Source organism: Sminthopsis crassicaudata, chromosome 3 (genome assembly GCF_048593235.1).
Source record: "Sminthopsis crassicaudata isolate SCR6 chromosome 3, ASM4859323v1, whole genome shotgun sequence".
NCBI lineage: Eukaryota > Metazoa > Chordata > Mammalia > Dasyuromorphia > Dasyuridae > Sminthopsis > Sminthopsis crassicaudata.
Window position 1 is genome coordinate 25,442,273 of NC_133619.1, and position 16,761 is coordinate 25,459,033.

At 39.6% G+C, this 16,761-nt stretch overlaps 1 protein-coding gene across 3 annotated transcripts in view; it reads right to left on the reverse strand.

The window, feature by feature from the left end:
• Nucleotides 1-16,761, reverse strand: part of GOLIM4 (golgi integral membrane protein 4) — a 99,698-nt gene that overhangs the window by 34,979 nt on the left and 47,958 nt on the right. The gene's annotated exons all lie outside the window — the stretch shown is intronic.

Consider the following 16,761-nt stretch of genomic DNA (forward strand, 5'->3'; position numbering starts at 1 on the left):
CCTTGGGCTTGAGTTTCCTCATCTGCAAAATGATGGGGCTGGACTAGATCACCTCCATCCCCAAGATCATCCCTTTCCAGAACAGGAAAAATCAAGACATGAAAAAATGGTAGCAAGACATAAAGCCTCACAAGGTTAGATGGGAGAGACTGAATCTATAAATACATATAAAAGCAATCTATTCTGCATTTACTCTGCTTAATAAATTGTCACTTAGCTTAATTAGAGAATGAGAGCTGTAGAACTATAAACAAGCCACTAAGGAGATACTGGAAGATTCTAAAGGGTAAATGATTTATTGGACTAATGAACAAATAGACAAAAGGGGAAACAGCAATTGTTACAGCAGGTGTGGACAGGCACACTAGTGTACTGTTAGTTGTTGCAATTGTGAATTGCTTCATCCCTTCTGAAAAATAGCTTGAAACTATTCTCAAAAAAAAAATAACTAGATTGTTTATACTCTTTAATCTAGTAAAACTATTGGCAGCCATAAATGCCCAAAAAGATCAAGGACAGAGGGAAAGGACCCCCATAAATATAATATAGAGAGTGGTTTTTTCATTATAATAAAATGTATAAAACCGTGATACAGAGATATAATGGAATGTGGTTATACTGTATAAAATGATCAAGAAAATGAATGCTAAAACCTGGAAAAACATAAATGCATTGATATAAAAAGGAATTAGAAGAACCAGAAGAGAATTTACATGGTGACCATAACAATGCTATGAAGGAAAACCACTTTGAAACATCTCAGAGCTCTGATCAAAGTAGATGATAACTGACTTCAAAACACACGTCCCATCTCTTGGTAAAGAGGTAATAGAGATGTGAAATGAGATACGTATCTTTAGATGTGGCCACTGGGTTGATCTATCTTGATGATCAAAAATATTTACATTTGCCACAAGTGAAGCTTCTTTTTGCTTTTTTAAAGACAGATCTGCCATCAAAAAATCTTGAAAACATTTTTAATGGATAGAACACAAAATAGACACAAATAGACCAATTTTAATATATTCTCTTTTAAATGTAATATACGATTCTTAAAAATAAACAGTAACAAGTCTAGTTTCTGATTCAATCCTCTTTCTTGTTCTACTCTGTATGCTAAATTGTTTGTTGGTTTTACTGTAAATTTCACCGAAAATTAAAATGTTTTCAAAAAATACTCATTGCTTCAATAAAGCAATTTTTGCTGAGGTATTCAGGACTGACTAGAGAAAAAGGAGAATGTTTAAGAAGCTAGAAAAAATCTCTGGTGATAATCACAGGTAATTTGACCGTCATTTTGATATCAGAGTTGAGCCCCAGAAAACCGGTAAGATCACGATCACTCTTAGGGAGGATGAGGCTCCATAAACCTTATCATTATTTGGGTTCATAAGACACACACTTGAGTTTTATTTTCTAAACCATGTGCACAGATTCTCGGACCCTGAGATAGTTATATACAACTTGGGTCATAAGCCACTCCAATACTCTTTGAAAAGATATATGTTTAGTGGGACTAAATGTGGCCCAAATAGCATTATACCTGGTCTGATGTTAGATGTCTCATTTTCCTGTCACTATGGTCCATCAGAAGTAGCAGACAGGTAAACTGGGTGAGATTTCCATGATGTGGCAGAAACAGCATTTTCAATATTCTAGCCTATCCCTACCGGAGGAATATATTTTCCTGGACCTGAAAGAAACCACCAGGAAGCTGCTAGGAAAAAGGAACTGTGTTCTAATGGCAGCCATATCTAGGTATAGCTGAAGAAAGGATAGAGCGGAGGAAAGAGGAGGAGATAATATCTGTGAAGTTCTTAGCACAGTGCCTGGCACACAACAGATGCTTAATAAATATATATCCTCCTTCCCTTCTGGCTCTGAGAAGAACAAGGCATTGGGTACTGCAGCCTGACTTCAGCAAGGACAAAGCCTATCAGAGTAATCTAATCTTCATTGAGAGAGTGGAAGCTAATAGCTCTGAGAGGAAGAAATCCCTGCAATCTACCTTAAGTGAGGCTTTCTGATTCACTCCAATCTGGCACGCTCAAAGGTACTAAATAACTGGAAAGACATATTCTACCCAAGTGAGTCAATACGCTCTTCCCTTCCCTCCCCCAACTAGGTGATACAACTAGGGAAAGCGAGCTGGGTCTGGAGTCAGGAAGAGCTGCTAGTAAAATTGGTCTTAGTAGTTGTATGATCCTGGATAAGTCACCAATCTGCCTCAGTCTCCTCAACTGTCGATCAAAGAGTAGCCCTTACCTCCCAGGTTTAGGTAGTTGAAAGCAGAGATAAATTACCTGTGAGGGGTAGAATGATTCAGCCACTAACACACACACACACACACACACACACACACACACACACACACCACCACCACCACTATCCTTGGGCCTGACCACAAGGGCCACTCCTAGGCCGGGATGTTTGCATAAATAAACTGACCAAGGAATTGGCCAGTCTTTGCCAGAGAGACTAGCACAGCTGTAAGACAACAGTGAAATTCAGAAGTGCCCGGCAAATGGGAGCCACTATCCAAGCCAAAACCTCAGTGACATCAACAGGAAAAGGCAAGAAATACAAAACAGAGCATGATTATCTGGACATGAATTCCTTTATAACAACAATAACAACTTTTTTTCAGTGCATACTATGTGTCTGGTACTGTGCTAAGCAAGCTTTTATAATTATTATATCTCATTTGATCCTCACAATGGTCCTGGCAGAGAGGTACTTATTATTATCAGTATTTTACAGATTAGGAAACTGAGGCAAACAGGGTTACGTGACTTGGTCAAGGTTACACAGCCAGTAATTTGAACGTGTTTGTCCTGACGCCAGGTCTGGTACTATCTGATGGGGCACCTAGCTGCCCTAATCTGAGGTGCCTCTGACATAGAGGGTAGTGACAGTCAGTCTACATCTCAAGTCAGGAAAACAATCAATCAAACAAACAAACAAAAATAACACCTGAACAGGTTTACAGTATCAATTCAACAAGCACTTAATAGGCATCTGGTGCCAGCTGTTCTCGATGAGTTTATGTCCCATTGGGGAGAAATGGCCCAACAGAGAAGTAAACACAATAGCTACAGAAAGAGACTAGTTACTTTCTCAAATCTAAGCTTATCTAAAAAATGGGGGATTTGAATTAGCTGGTTTCTAGGGTCCCTTCTAGTTCTTCTTCTATAATATTACGTCTAGAAACAGAGAGATTCTGCGTGAATCTAGCAGCTGGGGGTACTGGGATGAAGGAACTGCCACTGAGCTGGGACTTTGGGTCTCTCCAAAAAAACAGAAGGAAAACTTTCCTACTAGCAAGGAGATATGGGAAATTCTTTCCCCAGGAACCTTGAAAACCCCCACAGATTTCCATCTGTTTGTAGTGGGTTAAATGCAATCCCACCTGATGCCAGAGCAATGATCCAGCCAACCTCTCCTGATCCCTCCCAAAGCCCATGATTACAGTACAACCACCAAGATTAACTGAGCCCTTGCAAAGTGTAGCAAGAGCAAAGCTGAGGCGGCCTGCTTTGGGCTAGATCACTGTTTCTTTTTCCTGGATTTTTAATACTCTTGAAATGGAAATCTGTTTTTAAAAATCACAAAAGTAAATGACTGTCCTCATTTTCCAGGCAGATAGATGATAAAAAGATTTTTTTGTTTTTTGTTTTTTACAAAATTTGAGCAAGGGGCAGAACAGCAGATCAAAAACCCAGCCGCTCTGCGTCAATGTTTCCATCTGCTGTTCTAGAGAATAGCTCTGTGGCCATTAAAAAAAATCAAAAATAGATTTTTTAAAAAATCATTCTTAATTCTAACAGAACTGGGCTTTTTAGCTAGTGATTTTTTCTCCAGAGTAGAAGAAGGATTGATAGCCAACCTTTGTCATATCCACTTTTCTATTTATATATGAAAGACAAAGGCATCTGCCAGGACTAAGTGATGCTACAAGAACCCCTGTACCCAAAAGCAGTCCCTAATGACTTTTCTTCAATCATCAAAAAAGCTTCCCAGGAAATGAGGACAAAAGTGATAAGGCTTCGATCGTGAACCTACGAGATTTGGAAAGGCAGAACCACACTCCAGTGCATGCTCTCTCTGCTCACATCCTTGGAAATCAGGAGCAAAGATGAAAGCTAGAATGCTCATCTCCTCTCCTGCTTACTGAAACATAGCTGAATGTTTTCTGTGCATTCAGGAGTGGAAGCAGACTTCTACTTTCCCAAGTATTTGAGGGTTTTTGTTGTTGTTTTTTAATGTACCAGCTTCTTAAAGCAATATTTTTTTCATTTTATCTCTTTGACTCACATCATAAAATCTCAAGAGATCAATTAAATGCACTATACTTACTCAATCAGCAAAACATAGATCAGTTTTGAAAACAAAAAGCAGTCCAGCCCATCAATTCTGCCTAGGGAGGATGAGTTCAAAGACTGCATTTAGTCTATAACTCTCTAAACATTATACACACAAATTTTCTTATAGGGTTTTTAAAAAATGTTAGAAGAGGGCAATGGTTCTTTCATCTACAGCAACAACCCAGGATCAATTCCCCCATGGGATTCTCTGACTGGCATAATTTTGCCTACAACATCGTTTAAAAATATATTTGCAGTGAAATTTGGAACTCTGCATGAAACAAACTTCAGTGCTGTTTGCAAAAACAAAGAGCTCTGAAAATACATACATTTTTTCCTGGTGTGTCAAAAATATTCATCAGCCTTACTATCAGTAATATAGACCTGTGATCTCAGAGAGTATTCCCTCGGCTGATATGGATATCCGCTTCATCCATGCCCTTGCCATGTCCATATTTCAAAAAATCTTCCTAAAAAGACACTGTGTTCTGGAGGTCTTCCTATAGGACTTGTTACCTTTTGTAGGTACCAACAGATGGTAGAACTATTCACCCACTACCACCTTAGTCTTACCATGATATCCATATACATTTTATCATCATGGATTTCCTCGGTATCATATATCCCAGGGCTTCTGAAAACTTTCCCACTTGCAACCCCCTTTCACTTGAGAAAATTTACCCAATCCCAAATATACAGATATACAAAATAGGCATACAAATCAAACATTTACAGATAATAAAGCATAGAGATTTTCATTTCAAAACAATTCTTATATTGTGTGTGTGTGTATGTATACACACACATATACAGACTTTGCCATTTATGACAAAAGTAAGTTTGCATACTAATGAAAGGGATGGCTTTGTTTATTTTAGCATAAAGAATTCATTCTTGGCAGATTTGGTACCTTTTACTGTTGCTAAAATTATCAAAATACCCCACATTCAACTGTGACTCTATCTAGAGTCGTAACCCACAGTTTAAGAAGCTTTGATATATCCCCCTTCTTGTGAGGAAATTGTGATTGGAAACATGGAACCAACCACTTGAGCCTACCATGGAATTAATCTATCACTCTCTTAGCTATCCCAATTTTGACTTCTCGGGGCTTTGGTTTTCCAAGATGTCCAACTCTACATATCCACTAGGAGAGAATTTCTGTTGAAAAGATAAATCAATAAGCATTTATTACCACGTGGTAAATGCAAGAAAGATAAACAAGCATTTATTGCTATGAGCCAGAGCATAAATGCTGTCAAGTATTAGCGAGACATAGAAAGTCAAAAATCACTGCCTTCAAGGAGCTTACCCTAAAAAGAGAACACCCACCATGACCAATTCAAACTTTGTCCTTTTTATAAAGCCTATGGATAAAGAATGATCCACTTTGTTCAGAGAAACCCCCATGAGGTTTCTCACAACTGATTCATTCAACTATTAACTGCCATCCTTCCCTTGACAAACAATCTATGAGGCAGTGTAGACATGCTTTAAAAAATCCTTCTATATGGTAGATCACACAGCCTTGCAATTAACACAATTCTATTTTGTTGGTTTATGATGACCAAAAGAAGAAGGAAGAAGGGAAGGAAGGAGGGAAGGAGGGAAGGAGGGAAGGAGGGAAGGAGGGAAGGAGGGAAGGAGGGAAGGAGGGAAGGAAGGAAGGAGGGAAGGAGGGAAGGAGGGAAGGAGGGAGGGAAGGAAGGAAGGAGGGAAGGAAGGAGGGAAGGAAGGAGGGAAGGAAGGAGGGAGGGAAGGAAGGAGGGAAGGAAGGAGGAAAGGAAGGAAGGAGGGAAGGAAGGAGGGAAGGAAGGAAGGAGGGAAGGAAGGAGGGAAGGAAGGAAGGAGGGAGGGAAGGAGGGAGGGAAGGAGGGAGGGAAGGAAGGAGGGAAGGAAGGAGGGAAGGAAGGAGGGAAGGAAGGAGGGAAAGAAGGAAGGAGGGAAGGAAGGAAGGAGGGAAGGAAGGAAGGAGGGAAGGAAGGAGGGAAGGAAGGAAGGAGGGAGGGAAGGAAGGAGGGAGGGAAGGAGGGAAGGAAGGAAGGAGGGAAGGAAGGAGGGAAGGAAAGAGGGAAGGAAGGAAGGAGGGAAGGAAGGAAGGAGGGAAGGAAGGAGGGAAGGAAAGAAGGAGGGAAGGAAGGAAGGAGGGAAGGAAGGAGGGAGGGAAGGAAGGAGGGAGGGAAGGAAGGAGGGAAGGAAGGAGGGAAGGAAGGAAGGAGGGAAGGAAGGAAGGAAGGAAGGAAGGAGGGAAGGAAGGAAGGAGGGAAGGAAGGAAGGAGGGAAGGAAGGAGGGAAGGAAGGAAGGAGGGAAGGAAGGAAGGAAGGAAGGAAGGAGGGAAGGAAGGAAGGAAGGAAGGAAGGAGGGAAGGAAGGAAGGAAGGAAGGAAGGAGGGAAGGAAGGAAGGAAGGAAGGAAGGAAGGAAGGAAGGAAGGAAGGAAGGAAGGAAGGAAGGAAGGAAGGAAGGAAGGAAGGAAGGAAGGAAGGAAGGAAGGAAGGAAGGAAGGAAGGAAGGAAGGAAGGAAGGAAGGAAGGAGGGAAGGAAGGAAGGAAGGAAGGAAGGAAGGAAGGAAGGAAGGAAGGAAGGAAGGAGGGAAGGAAGGAAGGAAGGAAGGAAGGAAGGAAGGAAGGAAGGAAGGAAGGAAGGAGGGAAGGAAGGAAGGAAGGAAGGAAGGAAGGAAGGAAGGAAGGAAGGAAGGAAGGAAGGAAGGAAGGAAGGAAGGAAGGAAGGAAGGAAGGAAGGAAGGAAGGAAAAAAAAAAAAAGCCTTTGACTGGTCAAAACACCAATTCAGCTTGAAAGGCTCTCCACCAACAAGAAGTCTCTCATGCATGTTAAGATCAGATAAAATCCCTAATAAATGAAACCACAGAGATACCTGTTCAACCAACCATTCCTTGTTACAGTAGGAAAATACATGCTTGCCAAAGGCTTTTACATGACTGTGCTGGCGATGTCTTGCACGACACTATTCATTCACTGATAATATTATTAAGTATTGTTATCAAACACAGGACTTATGCATGACCATATATTTCCTATATTTTGACACTATGGTATGGTAATACTCAATGGTAAAACTTGCAAAAACTACTGAGGCAAGTCAAAAAGGAAGAGATTTGTCTCAACAAAAGTGTCCGTGTGTTCTTTTGTTTTTCTCATCTTCCCCTTTTCTACTTTTTATTTTTAAGGTCTTAGCGGTAACCATCCCTGTTTGTCTCTCTGTGTAGCACATTGCTAAAGTGCATATGGGTTTTGCTACCCTGTTTTAAAAAATACAGGAGGAGGCAGGAAGGTGGGCATTCTTTACTAAAGACCTAAAAATGACAGCTGGCATTGGTAAATGGAAAAAAACAAAACAAAACACAGATGCACTTTTGCAAGTACCTTTCCTTCCTCTTCCATCATCTTACCTCCAAGGTACATAAGAGGACAGTACTTCATTGTTCTGGAGGACACAAGAGCTCCCCAGATACAAAATCATACAAAGCAAATCTGGGAAGAAGCAGCTAATTGGACCCAGCCAACCTTCAAGGCTTCTTTGGATGGATCCTCACCACTGGCTCTACTAAGTCCCCGGCTTCCCCTCTTCTCTCTCTTCCCTGCAAGAGCTCATCCCTTTTCAGGATTCAGAGCATCTCTCCATCCAACCCTTTCTTTCCAAGGACAGGGTTCAGGCCCTCATCACCTCCTCCCACAATGCTATCTCCTATTGGATCTCTCCTCAAGCCTCTTCCCACTCCAGTCTACTCCATCCAGAGATGTCAAAGTGAATGTTCTTAAGTGCACGTGACTCCCCTTTCTAACCAACTCTTCTGGCTCTCAGACTTCTAAAAGGTGTCCCCAAAGTCCTAGCTTAAAACTATTTATGCTTGGCTGAAAACTACTGCAAGACCTTTGGGATGCCTTATGGAAACGCTGTTAAAACAGCTTTTTGCAACCTCATTCGTTATGCTTCTTCTTGATCTTTCTTTGATCCAAACAACCTGCCCTGCCCTCTGTGTTACTCTGTCACAGCGCTCTATTCCCCATGTCCATGCCCCTGCCTTCCCACATACCTGAAAGGCACTCCCTCCCCACTTTTACCTAACAGAGGACCCCCTCTTTTCCTTTAGGGTGCAGCTCAGACACAATCTTCTGCAGGAAGCATTTTCTGATTTGCCCAACTGTTAGTACCATCCCTTCTTCCAACAATTTTGTATAACATATATAAAGAGATCCACAAAAACCTTAACAAGCTTCAGGAATGCTATTTACTAATTGTCATATAGGCCATCAGGTGCCGCAATGGTTAGAGCGCCAGATGGAGGCAGAAAGATGCTTCTGGAGTTCAAATCTGGTATCACTAACAGCAGGGTGATCCTGGGCAGGTCACTTCACCCTGTTTACCTCAGTTTCTTCTTCTGTCAAATTAGCTGGAGAAGGAAATGGCAGTTAATAGTTGAATGAATCAGTTGTGAGAAACCTCATGGGGGTTTCTCTGAACAAAGTGGATCATTCTTTATCCATAGTACATTTGCACAAAACCTCAAACAGGGTCATGAAAAGTTGAATCAATTAACAAAAACAATTATTATTGTCAATATTACTATTTATTCATTTGATGCTTCCACTGTGGATACTTTTATACGTGCTTGTTGTCTCCCTTGGTAAAATAGACTCCATTTGGGTAGATTGTATTCCCTTCTTATAGCTGTTTCCCTAGTACCTGGCCCATAATCCATATTTCTATATGCTCGTGGGTCAATTTTCAGTAATACCCTCTAAGCTGATGCCCGGAGCTCTTATGCAAGAGTCTCCTCTGTCCAAATGATGATTCAGAAATTCTACTTCATACTCAAGTACAAGATCCAACCACTAAACGGTTCACTTTTCTAACTTCCTCATTTCTATTAATGGCGCCAACATCTCAGATCTGAACTCTCAGAGCCATCTTTGACTTCCGGTTCTTCTGTGAAATTCAAGGTAGGTACTCAACAAACCTTCCTCAACAATAACTTCTCTCTCCTTCTCCTCACTCAGTGTATTTCCCAACCCATCACGCAGCAAGACCAGCTGTCACTGCTACAGAAGGGCTTTCAACTCCATCTTCTCATCCCCTCACTTTCCATTCCCACTGCTGCCACTCTCCTATTTAGTCTTGGGCCCCTGGATCCATTTTTACATTGTAAGTCACTACCAAATTATTCTTCCTGAAATACTGATTCATCAGGTCCCTCACCACCCAAAAATGTCTACTTTCTCTCTATTGCCAGGGGGAAAGGCCAAACTCAGCCAGACTTTCAGGATTCTCTAGCTTTCTAACTTGTCATTCAATGCTAACCCACAAAAAGTCTCTCTTCTAAACCAGACTGGTTGAATCGAACCTTTCCTCCCATTTTACATTCATTTGAATGTTCTTCCCATTCCATCTTCATCTCTGTAACATGGTACAGTGGTTAGATTATCTTCCCGATTTACTCACTATAGTTGTCTGTCCCTAAGCAAGTCCTAACTTCTCTCAGCCTCGGTTATGTCACTGGGAAAAAAAAAAAAAAAAAAAAAAGGAGCAATGTCAGTACCTGCCTCAATGGTTTTAGTGACTGAAATGCCATAGGTAAGATGCTTTGGATCTAAAACATTCCATAAAAGAATTATTCCTCCCTCCTCCACAATTTCCCTTTTGTTTTGTATTCCCAGTATTTAGCACTGGCTGGACACTTAGTAGGTGCTTAAATAAATGCTTGTTGATAGAGCCTATGTAAATCCTAGCCATGCTACTTCCTTTTTGAAGCTTTCTGCATCTGTAGTGATCTCATTCTCCCTCTAACTTCTTAGAAATGTTGGTTATATTGCCTTTTGGGTCAGAGATTTATAGTTGGTGAAACTTCAAAAACCATCAAATCCAAAGCCCTCAATTTATAGATGAGGCAACTGAGGATCTGAAAAAGTAAGTCATTTAGTGACAAAAATAGAATTTGAACCCAAATCACCCAAATCTGCAACCCATACTCACTCCATTGCATCCCACTACAGACTGCCTTCTTTTGCTAATGTCAGTGTTTCATGAGTGTCTACCTGGGGGTGGGTGGATGGCTGGGCAGGGGAGGCAAAGGTTAACTTGCTTCATTAGGCAGAACTCTTATCTCCAAAGTGTTAGGGATAGGCCTGTTAAACTTATAAAGCAGTCAGTGACCCTTCTGCCATTTTCTCCACCTGCCTGCCCACCCTTTGACCACATGTACATCCATTGACATTGCCCTCCAGAAAGGATGTGGGCCCAGTTATAAAATGGAGGTTGTTATATTTCAGTTAATCTTTTCTGATGGGCTGGGGCTTCCTGAGACCAGTGTTAATCACTAAACATTCTACCCTCAATCCAGGTGCTACCCAGTTTTAAGACTTTTTAGAGGGCTCACTGGAAAAGAAAACAATATTCTCCTGTAGTGGGTCTGTTTTTCTCAGAAACATAACAGCGATTTCTCTAATTGTTTACACCACTATTTATTTATGCATTTATAGATGCATCCAGCTTCCTCTGAAGATTTAAACAGAAATTTTCATGGAGCTCTGAATTGGGGCTGACAGTCTTTTCTAGCTTTGATTCTCAGAAATACACACCCAGTCTTTTCCTCCTGACACTGACTGAGACTTGGCAATATTTTTAAATACAGTCTGGCCTACGCCACTCATTCTTTTTTGGCATATTTTCAAGTGAACTATTGTTTATATTTTAAAATATGAATACAATTTAACATTGAAAAGCAAGATAAAGCAATTAAAAACACCTCTTTTTCATCTGGATTTAAAAATAGTTGATCCAACTAAATGTTTATTCTTTAGTAAGTCAAAGAGTAACAGACCTGCTGTGCCTTTTTTTTCTTTTATACAAACAGATCTTTATTTAAAAATCCCCCTTCCCCAGATGCACCATGAGATAACTTGTTATTTCCAATGCCTCTATTGCTCTAGCTGGAAGCAAAGGGTGGTCTATTCTTCAGGGTTCACAGTGGAAGGCAGCAGCACATTTTGAACCTGCCAAGGGCCAGAATCCTGCTGGGCTTCCTCTTCCCACTTGTTTCTGGACATTGTAAGTTGAACAAACTGATGCTGGGACTCTCGGTATTGACAGAATTGCACAATTAAGAGGGGCTACTTATGGACAAATCTCTTCAGTAGTAATGAGAGTTGAGAATACAGAGGCAGCTAGTTGGTGCAGTGGATAGAGCACCAGCTCTGAAGTCAGGAGGGACCTGAGTTCAAATTTGGCCTCAGACACTTAACACTTCCTAGCTGTGTGACCCTGGGCAAGTCACTGAACCCCAGCCTGGGGGGGGAGGGGGGAAGAGTTGAGAATATAAAACCTTTCTAGGGCTGAAGGAAAGAATGCAGGGAAGATCAGAAAGCAGGAGTAACTGAGCATAAAATGCTTTGACAGTATCAAGTAACTGGCCAATCTGGAAATAGAGGGTCTGGATGAGGTAGTAAAAAAGATGAACAAAAATGGATATGGAGAGTGGATCCAAACTGAAATCTTGAAAGCAATAGAAAGGCCTCTGAACTTGAATACCGGGAATATAAAACCATAATGCCATGATAAAAGCAGAGTTTTAAGCTGGTTAATTTGGAGGATGTATATAGAATGGACTGAGTAGAAAGATCTAAAAGGCAAGGTCACTGCTACTATCTAGTTGGGAATGAATGATGAAGACCATAGATTGTGAAAAAGGAGAAGGAGACATTATAAAGGGGAAAAATGACAGCAGTTGATTACAGATGAAATGTAAAGGATGAAGATGATTTTAGTATTCTCAGTCTGAAAGGAGTGGGACTATCACCCACAGAAAGGAGGCTATTAGCAAGTAGAGGGGGCAAGCATAATTTGGAAAACATTGAGTTTGAGGTACGAGTAGATAATCCAAGTGAAAATGTGTACTATGTATTTAGAAATGTCCATTCTCCAATCCATGAATCTAGGGCAGCTGGTGGCAGCATGGTGCACAGAGTACCAGCTCTGGAGTCACAAAGATTTATCTTCCTAAGTTCAAATCCAGCCTCAGATACTTAGCTCAGATACAAGCTGGGTGACTCAGGGCAAGTAACTTTATCTGGTTTGCCTCAGTGTCTACATCTGTGAAATAAGCTGGAAAAGGAAATGGCAAACCATTCTAGTATCTTTGCCAAGAAAATCCCAATTGAAGAATTGGACACGACTGAAAAATAATTCAACAACAAAATACAAAAATCTGTGTCTATGCCTTAAGTTTAGGAGGCTCATCTCACTTCACCTGATACCTCTTTGAGTCCTTATCATCCTTAAGGTTCGCCGGATGCCACCTTCTAGGACATCTTCTTCTCTACTACCTCTTCTCTTCTTGGCTACTCTTTTCTCTTGGTCCAAGTGTCCAGGTATCTATGGCCTGTTCCTCATCTCCATCTGCTGAGCTGAATGCTATCTATATCTTAGCCTGGAGTAGAAGGTAAGGTCCTTGAGGACAGGGCTTATCATTTTTGTTTATTTATATTTTTATATTCCCAGTCATTGAGTCTTAAGAGTTCTGGATTTGGAAGCAGTCACCTACCCCTCAGTTTTCTCAACCATAAAACAAAGGCATTGGATTCAATGACTACTAGAATAGTTTTTTTAAAACAAAGTATGCTGATCATTGTACTCCAATCTAATTGATAATCTATGTGTTATCTTTTGCAAAATAAAAAACAGAGATTTCTTCAGACTGCACAATGGGTCCCTGATAATAAAAGTTAAGATTCCTGGATGAAATAATCTACAAAGTCTCTTCTCATTTTTTTTTTTTAGGGGAAATGAGACAATTGGGATTGTGAATTTGTCCAAGCTTATACAGCTAGGTAAGTGCCTGAGACTGGACTTGAACTCAAGTTCTCCTGACTCCAGAGCGGGTGTTCTATCCACTATGCCATCTAGCTGCTCTTATCCTTTTTTATTTTTATCTTTTGGAATAAATACCTTCGAATTACTTATTTTCTGCTTTTCTATGCTTTTTTAACATTTGTTTTTAAAATTTTTGAGTTCTAGGTTCTCTGTTTTACTTCCACCCACAATTAAGAAACCACATGGGAAGTTATGCAAAATATTTCTATAAAAGTCAAGTTGTGAAAGAAAACATAGCTCTCCCACCCTAATGAAAAAACCCTCAAGAAAAATTAAGCTTAAAAAAAAGAGGAGACATACACATACAGAGAGAGACAGAGGCAGAGACACAGAGTACAAAGACAGACAGAAAGAGAGAGAAAAAGAAAAAGAGAGAAAGGGAGAAAGAAAGAGAGAGGAACAGAGGTAGAGAGGGAGAGAAAGAGAGAGAAAGAAAGAGAGGAAGATGAGAGAGAGAGGAGTGAGGAAGAGGAGAGATAATTATTTTTTTTTTTGCCCAGAGAAAAGAGTTGCTATAAATATTTTTGTACATATAGATCATTTTCCTTTTTAAAAAAATCTCTTTTGGCATTCATGCCTTATATTAGGGTTGTTAGGTCAAAGAATATGTACAAATTTATAGTTCTTGGACTATCTTTTGATCATTTATCAATTGGAGCATGGCTCATTTTATTTTTTTATAAATATGACTCAGTTCCCTCAATGTTTGAGAAATGAAACCTTATCAAAAAATATTTTTTGAATTTTTTGCAATTACTATTGCAAACTGTATTTCTCCTTCTAATTTATTATCTTTCTCCTTTTACCCTATTTTTCCTCAAAAGTGTTTTGGTACTGACTACTCCCGCCCCCAATATGCCTTCTCTTTTATCACCCTCCCCCCTTCCCATATCTCATTCCCTCCTATTTTCCTGCAGGATAAGATAGGTTTCTATACCCATATTAAGTATACAATATGTATTTCCTCTTTGAATCAGTTCTGATGAGAATACTCACTTACTCGCTTCTCCCTTCTATCCTGCCATTATAAAAGCTTTTTCTTGTCTCTTTTCTATGACAGGTAATTTGCACTATTCCATTGCTCCTTTTCCCTTTCTCCCAGTACATTCTTCTCTCACCCTTTAATTTCATCATTTTTTTAAAAAGATATTATCCCTTCATATTTAACTCACACCTAAGTCCTTTATCTATATATATAGTCCTAACTTCCATAATAATGAGAATATTCTAATGAGTTACAAGTATCATCCTCCCATATAGGAATGTAAACAGATAAACCTTATTGAGTCTCTTAGAATATCACTTTCCTGATTATCTCCTTATGTTTCTTCAGAGTCCTATATTTGGGAATCAAATTTTCAATTCAGTTTTGATCTTTTCATCATGAATGTTTAAAAAGCTTCTATTTCACTGACCATGTCTTCCTCTGAAGGATTATTCTCAGTTTTTCTGGGTTGATGATTCTTGGTTGTAATCATATTCCCTTGCTCTCCAGAATATCACTTTCTAAGCCTTCTGGTCCTTTAATGTAGAAGTTGCTAAATCTTGTGTTATCCTGACTGTAATTCTACTACACTTGAGTTGTTTCTTTCTGGATGCTTGCAATATTTTCTCCTTGATTTGTGAATTCCAGAATTTGCCTATAATATTCCTGGGAGTTTTCATTTTGGGATTTCTTTCAGGAGATAATTGGTGGATTCTTCCAATTTCTATTTTTCCCTCTGGCTCTAGAATATCAGGACAGTTTTACTTGAAAAATTATGTCCAGGCTCTTTTTTTGATCATTACTTTCTCTTTAAATTATTTTGCCTGCGTCTATTTTCCAGATCAGTTGGTTTTCCAATGAAATATTTCACTTTTTTCTATTTTTTTCATTTTGGGGGTTTTGCTTTATTGTATCTTAATTTCTTATGAAATCATTAAGCTCCCATTTGCTCAATTCTAATTTTTAAATAATTATTTTCCTCAGTGAACTTTTGTATCTCTTTTCCCAATTGGCCAATTTTGCTTTTTAAAGCATCTTCTCCTCATTAGCTTTTTGTATTTACTTTTGCACCGCTCAATTCTGTTCCTAAATTTTCCTTTATCTCCCTTACTTGATTTTCAAAATCCCTTTAGAGCTTTTCCATGGCCTGAGCTCAATTCTTATTTTCCTTGGAGGCTTTGGATGTAGGAGCTTTAACTTTCTTATCATCTTCTGAATGTGTGTAGTCATCTTCCTTGTCACCATAACAATTTTCAATGGTAAGAAACTTTTTCTTTTGTCTGCTTGTTTTCCTACTCTATTACTTGGTTTTTAACTCTTTGTTAAAGTAGTACTCCATTTCCAGGGTGGAGGGAGCACTGTCCCAAGCTTCAGGAGTTTTCTGTAGCTGTTTTCAAAGATCTTTCTAGGGACCTTATAACAAACACTTTTTTTTTTTTTTTTTGGCCTCTCTATATGCAAGATCTAGGGTGCTAGAGCATCAAAGTCCTGCTTTGCTATCTCCAGTCTGGGGCTTGCACTGTGCTGATATGATCTGTACAGGGACTTTATACTGGACTCCCACCCCAGACTTTTTCTGCTGAGCTAAGTTTTCTTTGGGTGGAAAATGTTCTACTCCATCTACTGGCTAAAATTTGTTTAAAGTAATTATTTAAAGGAATTTGGAGCAGTTTGGGGGAGAGATTAGGCAAGTTCCTGCCTTTACTCCATCATTTTATCTCTTCTTATTTTTAATTGATAACATTCTCATGTTATAGATGAGGAAACTAATGCCCAAGAAGTCTCAAACAATAAGTAGAAAAGTCCACATCTGAACCCATGGCCTCTGACTCCAGATTTTATGTTTATCCTTACATTGAAGGATTTGAAAGATTATTAGTACAAGCATTTTGCTGATGAGAAAAACACACACACACACACATATACATAAATATAAAAGAGGCTCAGAAAGTTTATGGATGGGGTAACATAGCAAGTAAGTGACACAAAGATCACCAGACAGCTCTCTTCTGACTCCTCTGGGACATCTACTATACCATGAGAGCTGTGTTGAATGAGAAAACATTTTACCAACATTTTAAGACCTAAACTCCAAAATGCTTTAGAATAAGCAGTATTGGTAGGGAAGTGAAGGGAGGGAAGGAAATATCTGTCCAGGGTAAGACAATGTACTATTCACTAGGGTTTTAAATTTCTAACACAACAGGTTTTTTTCTATTAGACTATGTTGCTAAATAATTAGCCCAGATAAGCAGTTATTTAAAAAAAAAAGGCTCCATGGTGCCCCATAATTAAGGAAGTCTGTTCACTACACTATACCATACAGAGGACTTCCAGTGGCCCAGGGATTCTCCACCTAAATTCACTTTTTGAAGAAATGCTGGGATTCATCTCTAAGGATGTTATTGTTAAAAATTGCCAGAAGCCTTCAGATGAACAGGGTGATAAACTCTTTAGATGCAATACCTGCCTTCTTTTCATGGCTGACATAATTATCAGAAGAAGTTCATTTTTAACCACATTTA